At 42.0% G+C, this 13,305-nt stretch overlaps 1 protein-coding gene across 1 annotated transcript in view; it reads left to right on the top strand.

Moving 5' to 3' along the window:
- Nucleotides 1–13,305, top strand: part of enpp1 (ectonucleotide pyrophosphatase/phosphodiesterase 1) — a gene marked incomplete at its 5' end in the record, with an annotated part of 381,118 nt that overhangs the window by 243,569 nt on the left and 124,244 nt on the right. The window lies entirely within an intron of this gene.

Here is a 13,305-nt window from a genome sequence, read left to right as displayed (position 1 = left end):
TCAGATTCTCATTTGGGCTTCATGGATGTTTCTGCTCTTCATCTCCAGACCAAAACAGTCAGAAAGACAAGCAGCTGGCTGCTGAGAGTCTGGATGAGTTTAGTCTTCAGTGAGTCAGGTGAAGTTGACTTTCAGGTCTCAGCAGGTCTGCAGAGGCTTCCAGCCCCCATCAGTCATTCTCTGCGCTTCTTTGTCTCCTTTGTTTCCCGCCTGTTGCATCACTGAGTCTTTCACTGTTTATCTGTGCTGAGAAGTCAGTCGCTGAGCGCAGAACCTTCGTCTTTCCTGCAGTGTTTTCTCCTCTTTTGTAAAACTGCTAAGTTACGTAAGAGCAAATGTCCCAGATTTCAGAAGAACCTTGAAGAATCAGACAGAAAACATTTTTCTGAGTCCTGCCAGGAACATTTCAGCTGATTCTCTGGTTCATAGAAAGGCCTGAACGCATCATCTGAACGCAGCGCCTGAACACAACGAACGCAGCGTCTGAACGCAGCACCTGAACGCATCACCTATTTACAGCGCCCAAACGCATCACCTGAACGAGGCGCCTGTTTAAAGCGCCTGAACGCATCACCCGAACGCAGCACCTGAACGCATCACCTGAAAGCAGCACCTGAACGCAACAAACGCAGCGCCTGAAAGCATCACCTATTTACAGCGCCCAAACGCATCACCTGAACGAGGCGCCTGTTTAAAGCGCCTGAACGCATCACCCGAACGCAGCACCTGAACGCATCACCTGTTTACATCGCCGTTAACAACTTTGTTGTTTCAACAACAGAGTTTCATATTTTGTTGAAACTCAACAACAAACATGTTTGGTTTGTTGCTGAGCAGGTAAAGATTTTTTTCCTCTCTTGTTAACTTGGTGATTTTGTCTCATGTCACAGAAAGTTCAAACATCAATACGTTAAACTTTGACTTCCTTAGAAGATGCAGATTTTTTTTTAGTTTCACATCTTCATCTTTCTGAAAATCGGTTAAAATAATGAATAAACATTCTGAACATGTAAGTATTACAGGTATTAGCTGCTGCTTCACGCTGTGAGGTTCGGTTCGGCCTAATCTGTATCGGTGACCCTCTGACCTCGCCCTCCTGGATGACATCTTCATCCTCCGTGGTTGCGCCGCCGCTCGTCTTCACCGTGTCTCTGCTCTGGCGTCGGTTCTGCTGCCGTCAGCATCCAGGCTGCCGGATGATGCAAATGAAAGGATAATTACTGTTTATGTCGGCTGCTTAAATGTGAAACTCTGACAACAGAGCTTGTGGATTTTATTACGGGAGTTTAATTTTAATTGGATGTAGCTTATGTTTAATCATCCATACGTTTTGAAGTGGAGGATTAATGAATGAAAAATGGAGAACAGGCAGAACTGCAAAAGCTGCCAAGCAGCAACAACTGAACAAAACCTCAACATAGAAAACTCATCAGCACAACCGCGGAGTTTCACTGGATAAATAATATATTTATTATATTTACATCAGAACCAACAATGTTTAAATAAAAACAGTTTATGAAACATTTGCTAAGCTACGCATAAATCCTAAAGACAGCAGAACCTTTTCTCATCAGTAAATATTTTTTAACATATAATGGTTCCAGCTGGAACCTTTGTACTCACCAGTTTCTGGTACGACCGTAAATCTGACGCACAGCTACAGCCGCTAACAGCTGTGATGATGATGGCTTCTGTCGAGTTAATTCTGTTTCTAAAAAGACCAATGATGTGTTCAAGTTGTGCTAAAAGCAGTTAGCTTATCAGTGAAGCTATGCTAGCCTAAAATAGCATCGTGATGCTAACATGTAGCAGCTAGCGCTAATGTTAGCATCCACATTTCTAAAGGATTTGCTCAAAGAAAAAAGAATCAGCTGTTTAAATAACCTGAATATCAGATTAAAACAATAAACATGTTTGTTGTTGAGTTCGTTTATTCAATAATTTAGCAGCAAAAAAATGTTTCTCAATTTATTGATTATATAGTTATTGATTAATTAAAGATCCTGAAATGAACTCAATTAAAATTTTTAGTCAAACTAGTTGAAGGAAATGAAACTTTTCTGCCGTCAACATGAGTTCAGGTTTGTTGACAGGTTTAGGTCTGACGTAGTCGGCCATTTTGTAGCCGACCGGTAATCACTCTCCCCACGGCGCCTTGTCAGATCCTGTTTCTGACTTTATGCTTTAAATCCTGATTCATGTTTTCTTTTGTTCGCTTTGACAAACATGTTGAAAAAAAGATTTTATTGTTTTATTTTCCTAAAATATTAAAGTTCAGAGTTGTACGTATTTCTGAATCGGATGACGTTCGGAAACGTGAACGAAACCTTGAATGAACAATAATCTCATGGCGTTGCATTAATCCAAATAAATCAAATTATTGCTGTTAATTTTTACTGTGTAATTTTACAAACTGCAGTGGAACAACGCCGACCGGGTCGGGCTAATGTGCTGCTCTGTTTGCAGAATTTATTGTAGAAAATGTGCTTTTGGTCACTTCAACTGAAGCTCTATGTTTGTTTTCTATGTTTATTTATGTTTTTTCCTTGCTGTCTCCATGCAGCGCAGAGCTTTTAAAGCAGAGCGAGAGGAAAACATTTTTCCTTTTTAAACAGTGAACGCTCCTTCCGCTCCCTTCAGTCAGACACGTTCCAGGTCGTCTCCAGGTTTTCAGAGTAATGGGGGTCAGAGAGCAGCACAAACCCGGCATTTCCGCTCCACAGCTGAGTGGAGAGACAAACAGCGGAAACATCCGCCGCTCGTGTTTGGCTAAATTGAGATCAGATGGAGTGTGAGTACTTATGCAGGTCAGATGCTGCTCCGTGTTTTCCATCTGAATTTCACTCTTGACAAAATGTTTTCTGCAGCTGCAGCATAATGGCGGATGCTGCAGCTGCAGCGACCGAATGCTTCATGAATCGGTTTCAGGCGGTTTCTCTGACGGCCGACGCGCCTCAGCGTCTGTCAGCGTTTGGTTAAGAGTTCATGATCGACGGCGGGCGTCCTGCACACAATCCGTCTGAAAACAGAAACGTTTTCAATAAAACATCTTTTTCCTTCGTAGCTGAAGTTTTTTCCTCCAGATGAGTCAGAAACTAAATCATCAAACCTGCAGAGAAGAAACATAAATAATATTTCGCACTTGATTAAAGCTGAGATTTAACTGAAATGAAAACTGGATCAGAGTTTTTACATTTAAATAAAACAACCAGAACATCTGAACATTTTTAAAGTATTCTAATAAAAAAGAACAAAAAAAATGTTTTATTTATTTTGTTCTTAAGCTTCCAGTAATGGCATAAAAGGCCAAATGTAATAATTAACATCAATTTATATGGAGATAAATTAAATCTGGTCAAAACTGATTTTGAAACTAAAATAAAAAAGATTTGAAAGTTATGAAGCAGAAGCCGCCAAGCAGAACCTGCTGCTGATTATTAATCAAACGCTAAAATGATCAAATTAAATAACTTCCTGTTTAAAGGTCAGAAATCTAAAACCTTTATTCTGTTCTATGGAAACTTGAGAGCTGCTGATTTAGAACCGAGATCTTTAGAGACGATTCTCACCGTCAGAGGAAACATCGTGTGTGTGTCGGGGTGTGTGTGTATGTGTGTGTGTAGAGCCATCAGCCTCCATCCTCTTTGATCCAACTGACCAAACTCCTGTTTCCATGGAGACGGAGGCATTGATAAAGACCAGGAGCTGCGACTCTGATGAACATTTTCTTTTTGTCTGAGTTTGAATGTGATTGTTTTAATAACTTTACGAGTTTCTGCTCCCGGTTCGGTCAGTCTCCGCTCTGACTGCCTTCCTGGCGCTGCTGGTCCCAGTGGGACCCGGCCTGGCCCGGCCCGGCCCGGCCCGGTCCGGTAGAATGAGGCACGTTCAGCAGTTTGATGCTGCAGCAGCATAAACTCTGGCCCAAGAAAAACATCGGACTATCTGCTGACTCTGCGTTCCTCCGGACCGGGATTCGCCTGAACATCAGCGGCTCTCTGTGTTAAACTGTTTGGAGGAAATCGTTACTTAAAAACCAGAACTCCCAGTTGGCTGTAATGGGAACTTTGGGATGAAAACTCTTCATAAAAGCAGCATGAAGAGGTTTTTTGTTCTGCATTCCCAGGATCCTCTGAACCGATTTCCTCCACATCAATGGGACAAATAAGCCTATTGTGCGCTTTTAATTTTAATGAGATGTTCTTAATTCAGACTGGATGTGACGCTTAATGGGCAATCAGGGGGTTGCTAGGCAACAGAGCGAGCAGCCAGGCGGCGGCGAGGTCACCTGAGGAGCAAAGTCCCAAAAACAGGCGGGAGCATTTCAGAGCCTCAGGGAAAATAAAAATCATTATGACAATAAAGCCACAATATTATTCTCTATGACAAGTTGATTATCTTAATTTATTTTTTCATTTTTTTTTCATAGTCCTAAATCTTTATCATATGTTATAAACTCTGAGATTACATTTGATTTATCCAAGAAAAACAATAAAATATATTTTTTAAAAAGTGGAAAATTAAATTCTACTTACAATAATAAAAAGTTTGCAGCAGAGACCCAGAGTAACAGGCTGAACTAAAACATATTTAGAAATATGTTTTATTCATTCTAATATTTCTGGTAAAATTAATCTAATAATAAACTTTGTGATTCAGAGCCGTGAGAACAAAACGAGGAAGTTTTTACCGACACATTCTGGACGTCATAACTGATAATAACAATTGATCCACGTTAATATTTGAGCTTTTAGGAATATTTCTGTAATATTTAGTGAAATAATCAGCAGCATGTGGAGAAGCTCAGAACAGTTTAAACTTCTGGTTCCATCAGATCAACATAAAACCAACAGAATTTAGTTTGAACGTTTTAAACATTAAAGGTTTAAAGGTTAAACTCAAACAGATTTCATTCTGTGTTCGAAATGATCTCGTGTTCTGCAGAAAAACTCGTCTCCAGTTTCAATCTAAATCTTTGTTCAGGAACAGAAACATTTCCTTCCACTGGCTGATATTCATCAGATCAGATTTCTCTGAAACTCATTTCTGTTCGATGAGAAATATGAAAAAGTTTCGTTTATCTGAGAGAATCAGCAGGAAATCCTTCGGTTTCTGTTTCCTCCGTCTGCAGCGGGAATCCGACCTGCAGCTCCGTAAAACAGAGGAACAATAATAATGTTAATAATCCAGCATCACGCCATCAAGCTGAAGAGTTATTACGGCTTTATTGACGCTTAATATTAAAAAAAATTAAAATGTTGCAGAAAGAAAACTGGAGATTGGTTTTGAGTCTGAATCCAAATCTAATTTTCAGTCTGATGCTACAGGAAGTAAAACAGTTTTCACTTCTTTCCATGTGATTTTACACAAAATCAAGAAAATGATGGACCAGCCTGATAATCCTCTTCATCAAACCGAAGAAGAAAAACTGTCTTCAGTCAGAGGCGTCTACAATGGCGCTGCAACACAGACTGCTGCAGGAGATCTGTCCTGAAGAGAGCCCTCAGCATCTGCAGTAACTCTGAAGAATTTGAATTAAAATGAGTTACAATATTTAATTTCCTGTTGGGATTAATAAAAAATTTTTGATTTTAAATTGAAAACCATTTAGAGATTTATTCACTAAATTATTCTGATTTAGTAACTTTAAATTACACGTCTGAACCCAAAGCGGCACCGATGCGTCCTGCACTCTGCCTGCATTGAGGTGAGTCCTGACCTTTGACCCTGATGGACAGACCTCCAGGTGTCGGTGTGTAGAATATTTTCTGTTTTTATTCGTTCTGCAGACAGAAATCTGGTTCATGAGAGGAAACAGAAACTGATCAAAACTCAGCTCCACTTAAACAGCCAATCAGTTCTAATAGTTACAAAGAAACATTTTCCCAATCACAGCTGGTTCTGATCTCGGTCCGATTCTTCACACCGGCTGCTTCCTGGCACAGCTTCTCCCAGTGCAGCTGCCAGAGACCCTCACAATGCGCCACCGCCATCTGTTTGTGTGAAAACCTTTCAGTCAGAGCGCTGGGCTGCTGCCAGCAGCCGGCCCAAACGCCGCAGACAGAAACACTCAGAGAGACGAAAAGAGACGAGACGAAATGACAAAACAAAACGAGACGAAACAACAAAACGAGACGAAACAACAAAACGAGACAAAACAACAAAACGAGACAAAACAACAAAACGAGACAAAACAACAAAACGAAACAAAACAACAAAAAGAGACGAAACAACAAAACGAGACGAAATGACAAAACAAAACGAGACAAAACAACAAAACGAAACGAAACAACAAAACGAAACAAAACAACAAAACGAGACAAAACAACAAAACGAAACGAAACAACAAAACGAAACAAAACAACAAAACGAGACGAAATGACAAAACAAAACGAGACGAAACAACAAAACGAGACGAAACAACAAAACGAGACGAAACAACAAAACGAAACAAAACAACAAAACGAGACGAAACAACAAAACGAGACGAAACAACAAAACGAAACGAAACAACAAAACGAAACGAAACAACAAAACGAGACGAAACAACAAAACGAGACGAAACAACAAAACGAGACGAAACAACAAAACGAGACAAAACGAGACAAAACAACAAAACGAGACAAAACAACAAAACGAAATGAAACAACAAAACGAAACGAAACAACAAAACAAGACAAAACAAAACGAGACAAAACAAAACGAGACAAAACAAAACGAGATGAAACAAAACGAGATGAAACTAAATGGAAACATCAAAGCGAGACACAAACATTAAAACAGGATGTGAATGATTTGCAGTAAACCCAGTAAACTTGGTCCAGGAAGCTGAGACGTTCTGGTCCGAAGCGACGGGGAAACGCTGACAGACTGAAGGTCTGATTAATGACCTCACCAGCTGGGATCGAACCCTTGAGCAAGGCACTTCATCAGTGACCAGGGAAGCTGCTCAGAGGCCAGGAGGCGACTTTAGGCACCAAGAAGAAAACCAGTAACAGCTGTGGAGTTCAAACAACAAGAAGCTTTTATGAGGCGGGCAGATAAATATTCATCATGACATCCAGACGTTCATTAAAACACGGATTCATTCATCACCAAGAAACCGAGTCAGATTTGATTAAGAAGTGAAACCTGCAACATGTTAAAGTTTTGAAGTCATGATGCTGACGACTTTAAATGGTTCGGAACCAAAAACCCGGCAACATTTCAGAGTTTTAGTTTCTGATTTTCTGGTCTGAGCAGCAGATAAATTAATATATCTTAGAGGTGGGACTGGATTAAAGTTCTGTAATGAAGGTCATTTCAGGCTCTGTAAGTAATTACATTTTAATTGAAAACTATATATTGACAAAATAAGCCACATGTTTAATTTAAAACCCATTTTTGCTGCTGAACTATTGAATAAATACAACAAATATTAATTTTTAAATCTGTTCTTAAAAACTTCAGCAAGCCCTGATCATTCATGCAGCTTCTTTAGAAATGTGGACGCTGACGTTAGCATTAGCAACACTAGCATTAGCAACATGTTGGCTGATAGGCTAACTCCTTCTAGCACAATTTGAACACAACAATAGTCTTTTCCAGCGTCCAATCAGATCGTTTGGAGCAGAAATGAACCTGCAGTGTGTAGAAAGAAGCTGCCGCTGTTAGCGGATGTAGCTGTGCGTCACATTTAGGAGCGTAGCAGAAACACACAAATACCAAGGTTCCAGCAGGAACTTTTGAATATATATAAAAAGATGATTAATTGTGTTAACGTTTTTAACATAATAAAAAAATGTAACCGTGTTAAAATTATGTAACTAGGGCGTGCCGTAGTGGCGTAGGGGATAGCGGGACCCATGTTTGGAGGCCTCGAGTCCGTTGCGGGTTCGACTCCCGGACCCGACGATATTTGCCGCATGTCTTTCCCCCTTTCCTGTCAGCCTACTGTCATATAAGGGACACTAGAGCCCACAAAAGACGCCCTGGAGGGGTAAAAAAAAAAGAATCTGTAATTAATGAATCAAAATGAATGCGTTAAAGTCCCATAGTTTTATATTTATGTCCAGTTCAACAGTCGGAGTTTAAGGAGGACACGTGGTTAACTTGTTTATTCTAACTTTAACACATATTGTATGATTGATGTTTCTATATTGTGGGCTCCTTGGTGCTCCTGCTGATCAATCATCCTCCTCTTCATGCTCCATTTACTGCATCCAATTTATTTTCCTCCATGGCTGCACACCTGTTCCACCTCCACCTGGTTTTTTCCTCTCCGCTCCAACGTATTTTTATTTCAGAAATGTTCCACAGAACGAGATATTATTTGTTGTCGAACGCAGAGGTGGCATTATTATTAAATTTCAAAGACGCCAGTCTATTATCATAGAGGCACAGTTATTGCTATTCAAGGCATTTCTTCTTCTTCCATCTCATTAATGTGTTTGGTTCCTTCCTCCTCCCACAGCAGTGGAAAAATCAATCCAACATGCAGCTCCAGTGGGAAACAAGTTGTTAACTCTGAGAAGTTTATAAAATTATTTTAAACTGCAGATAAAAATCCTCATAAACAATGAAAGGAATTTGTGGAAACACCGAAAACGCAGCACAGTTTGTGCCTCCATGTTTTCAACTGAACCATCATCAGCTGTCAGACTTTATCCGAGTCCGTCATCGTTCAGATCGCCGTTCCTAACGGGGCTGCAACTTTAACTCATTCATTTTAATTCATTAATTACATCAATTTTAACGTGTTAAAAAGTTTAACGCAATCAATCACGTCTTTTGTTACATGCAAAAGTTCCAGAGGGAACCTTTTTATTCACGTTTCTGGTACGCCTGTAAATCTGGCGCACAGTCACGTCCGCTAACCGCAGCGACGAAGCGGCTTCTCTGGGTCGCAGAGGGTTCATTTCCGTTTCCAAATGATCTGATTGGACGTGGAAAACACTGTAGTTGTGTTCAAGTTGTGCTGATTTGCCTAGCAGCAAAGCTATGCTAGCCTAAAATAGCATCTCGATGCTAAACACATAGCAGCAGCAGAGACGCTAACGCTAATGTCAGCACATTTCCAAAGGATTTGTTAAATAAAAACTAATCTGAAGGTTGAATAACCTGAATATTAAAATTAATATCTTTGTTGTTGAGCTCGTCTGTGTTTTTATTCAACAATTTAGCAGCAAAAATTGTTTTAGAATTGAAAACGTTGCTCATTTGATCACTATATAGTTTTCTATTCATTAAGGTTTACAGCTGCTGAAGCTCCGCCCACTCTGAACTGAACGTCTTCCTGTTCCGAGTCTGGAAACCAGCAGCTGACCTCCAGCTTTCAGCTCCTGACCTTCAGTGACCTTCAGCTCCAGTTTCATCTCCATGTGAGTTCTTGGAGACCTCGTGATGAAACGTCTCTGCGATCTGAACTGAATTCTCTGATATTGTTGGATGAATTTCAGCTTTGACGTCTTCATGACTGTTATGTAAATAATATCAGGTTGTGGTCGAGGCTCTCAGGAGCTAGCGATGGCGGCTCTGGATCGTCAGACGGTCAGATCCAGGAACTCCTCTGACTCTGTACAGCTCTAGCATCCTCACCGTCTTCCTTCAACGCAGCCGTTTCTGTTTCTACGTGTAAGGATGATAAAAATCGACCCAAACCGATCTTTTAACGCACAAACAAGCCGATCTATTCCAGTTGCAGATGTGGATCTAAACCGTATCGGATCATTTCTACATCGTTGACGTGAGACATGGCAGACGCGACAAACAATGCCTGAACGTTAATGACCTGATGAAAGCAGTCTGGGTCAGTGAACACATCACATCCCCTCCCCACCGCTCCTGGTTGGATGTTACTACTGGTGGAAACGTTGAAGGCGACGACAGGAAGTGGTGGCGGTTCGATGGTTTGTTTTTGTTGGTTCAGTCGATGTGCAGCTGGCTGTTCAGAAAACGTTCTGTTGAATCCAAAGCTCTCCTGGAAAACTAGTTTCCTCAAAAGGCTACATATGTAGCCCAGCCATTGACTAGATGCTGAGCGCTAGCGCCACCATGGCTGAATTATGAATATCTCATGATTTTTAATGACTTATATCATGACCAATGTTATTCACGTGTTATTTTATTGTATTTCTTATTTAATGGAAACACCAAAGTTGTGAAATTGTGTTTTTTTTATTGAAACGCAGCTTTTCAGGCAGGAAGCTTCCTGTGTTTTTCTGTTTTAACGTGCGCTGCAGCCCGACGGCCACATGAGGCCGATTTGTTCTCCCTCCCATCATCTGTTTCCCTCCGCCCCCCGATCCGCTCACCGCCATTCAGATCTCCTCCTCTCCGTCTTTTTTCATCTTTTTCTCAGTTTTTCCTTCTTTGATCGTCACAAATCCACTCCTCTTCCCACTCTCTCTCTTTATCCTCCATGTAATCATGTTCTCTTCCTTCACACCGCCCCCTCGCTCTCCTCGCTGCACTTCGTGACGTTTGGACAGAAAGCAGATTCCCCCTCATGTTTATTCACACCCACTCGCCGCAGCAGCGTTTCCTCCTGTTGTTTACATGTTTGCTGGGCTTAAGGGCAGTTTTTTTTCTTTTCTTCACAGTTTGTCCTCAGAGACTAAAACAGAACAGCAGAAAGTTTCAGGGCGGACTTCCCCAGGAGGGGAGCGTGGTGTGGCTCCCCGCTGCGTCCTGCGGGCTTCTCGGATTTGGTCAGACGTTATCTGGTCTGATGTCTGGCTGTGGAGGAGGAGTGAGTCTGACTGGGATCTGAGCAGGAAAACAGGAAAACCTGAGAATTAAAAATCAGAGATGAGTCAGAGCATCACGACGCTCCGCATCCAGATGCTTCCTGGGAAACGTCTTCACTGATCTCCACCAGGATGCTGCATGATGCTGCCACCACTGTGCTCCGAATAATCCATTCATTCTGAACCGCTGGCCTTTCACTGAAGTTTTTAATAACGATAAATATTTATCACTGAATACTGTAAATGCAGAGCGTTGCTGTTTCCGTCTGTGACGGAGTCAAACGCCGGCGCCATCTTGTGACGTAATGAGGGAAACCGTAAAACACTGAGGCTGAACACAGAAACAGACGTTTAGAGCAAAGATTCCAGCAAAGATTTCCACATCTTGAGTTTCATTTTTCTACATGATAACTGAATAATCATTTTATAATCTTGTGGGATTATCAGTCGACGTCTCGCTGTGTGCAAAATATTTAAACTATTTACAGTCACGCTAACAAAATTATTTACCACTAGCAGCCAGCGCAGATCACCTCTCATTGACCGGTGCAGGGCATTCTGGGTAAATACAGCCAAAGCTAACGTGTTAGCCTAGCGCTAGCAGCAGAAATGGCTCCCAGTCTTTAGCCAAAGACTAAAGAGAAATCCTCCAACCGCTAAAATCTGACGCCTCCATCTTGTTTCCATCTGGTGAAGAAGGAAGTTGCTCTCAGTGTCTTCAGAGGATTTTGTGTCGTTTCCTTCAGTGGTTCTTGGTGCAGCGCCCCCACAGGCCAGGAGGGGAACAGGTTGGTTTGACACAGAGAACCACAGCAGCTGGAGGTGAAGCAGATGATGGAGTTCTGGTTCTAACAGAACCGGGTCGACCGGATCATCAGGAGGGAAACGTCTATAATCTAACTATTGGTTGTTCGGAGTAAAATCTGAGTCAGATTAGCGGCATTATGAATAATTCTTGACTTCCTGTTGATTCTGACTCATTTTTCTGCTTCCAAACTGAATTCTGTGAGAACGAAGCTCCGTTTTGTCAGTAAAATGCCATGAAGAAGAAAACATCGTTGACAAAACCCCACAGAGGCGACATTATCCCTGCAGGAAGCCGGGATAACATCACACACCTCAGGATCTAATCCGAGAAGACACGGCGGCTTTCACAGAGGAGGATCAGGCTGTGCATGTTCAGAGGAGCTGCAGCGAGTAATGAAGATAAAGACGGCGGAGAACAGGAAGCTGGAGTCTCACGCTGTTATCTGATTCGCTCACAGCCTCGCTGGAGGCTCAACGCCGCAAACCGCTTCCCGTTTCAAACCAGCGCTGGAGGATCAGGGCAGAGGAAGTCATCATCCCGACGCCTGGCTTCTGCACCAGCTGCTGTCCCAACAAACCAAACTGGTTCTACAAACAGCTGAGACCGGTTCTGTTCCATCAGAACCGGGCCTGTCCCAGCAGAACAAACCGGTTGTTCGTGAAGGATGGAGACGGTGTGAGGCTCCGTCTCCTCCTGTTTCACTGGCGCTCCTGCAGCTGCCACCGTCCTCTTCCTCACTTCCTGGTAAAATACTCCAGAACATGAAGCTCGGTTTGAGCCTCGATCCGACCCAGAGTGGAAGAATCTGAACCCAACATCACAGATGAATTTTTCATCTTTTCCTCCTCGCTAAAAGGTTCAGATCAGATCATCTTCAGTCTGACTTTCTGAGTTCAGGTGAAAACATCTGATGAGAATCTTTTACTCTTACGAGTCGATTCAAATCGATTATTAATTATTTCTGCTTCAATCTGTCGGTGAGTAAACGGTCCTCCTGATCTGCTGCAGTCTGAACCACAAATGGAGACATCAACGTGTCTTTTTCACATTTATTAAATGTTAAATATGACTCCATTTTGTTTTTAGCTGTTTTTCCTCCATCAGCAGATTGAATCTCTTCAGTCTCTCTGACCTGCTGCAGTTTGTTTCTCCTCAGACGGTGACGCCGTCGACTCGAAGCAAAGAGCTTCACCTTCCTCCCTCCTGGGAGCAGACGTGGCGGTTTGCCCAGATGCATCATGGGAATCGTGTCGGACTGATCCGCAGCGCAGACTGAAAGCTTCAAGAAGTTTAAATGTTTTCTCTGTTTCACTGAATTACTGAGCAGAAACTGAAAGTCACAACATGGATGAACTAAAGAGACGACTCCTCCAGCCTGACCAATCTGAGCTTCAGGTGATTCTGGTCTCTGAGATTCTGAATTACTGCAGAAAAATGGAAATAAAAATACTTTCTTTATTAATTTCAGCCTGTTGATGGTCAGGTTTCCTGTACTGATCTTCCTTCCTGATATAAACCTCCTCAGTTTAATCTTAGTTCTGTTTTGCTTTTTGCTGAGAGTTCATGACCGGATCTGGTCCTTCAGGAGCGGCCATCTTTAAAGTAATCTCCTCTTCCTGTTTGTTATTTCGTTGCCTTGGAATCCACTTTTCTCCTTGACTTTCAGTTGGAGCAGATTTCAGACTCCTTGGTTGATGTGAAATGTTAAAGTTTATGATTAATCCTCGGCGTTGGTTCTGAAAAGACGATCCGGAGGAATCGGCCCTCTGA

This window comes from Xiphophorus hellerii, chromosome 15 (assembly GCF_003331165.1).
Source record: "Xiphophorus hellerii strain 12219 chromosome 15, Xiphophorus_hellerii-4.1, whole genome shotgun sequence".
NCBI lineage: Eukaryota > Metazoa > Chordata > Actinopteri > Cyprinodontiformes > Poeciliidae > Xiphophorus > Xiphophorus hellerii.
This window is presented reverse-complemented; position numbering and strand designations above follow the sequence as displayed.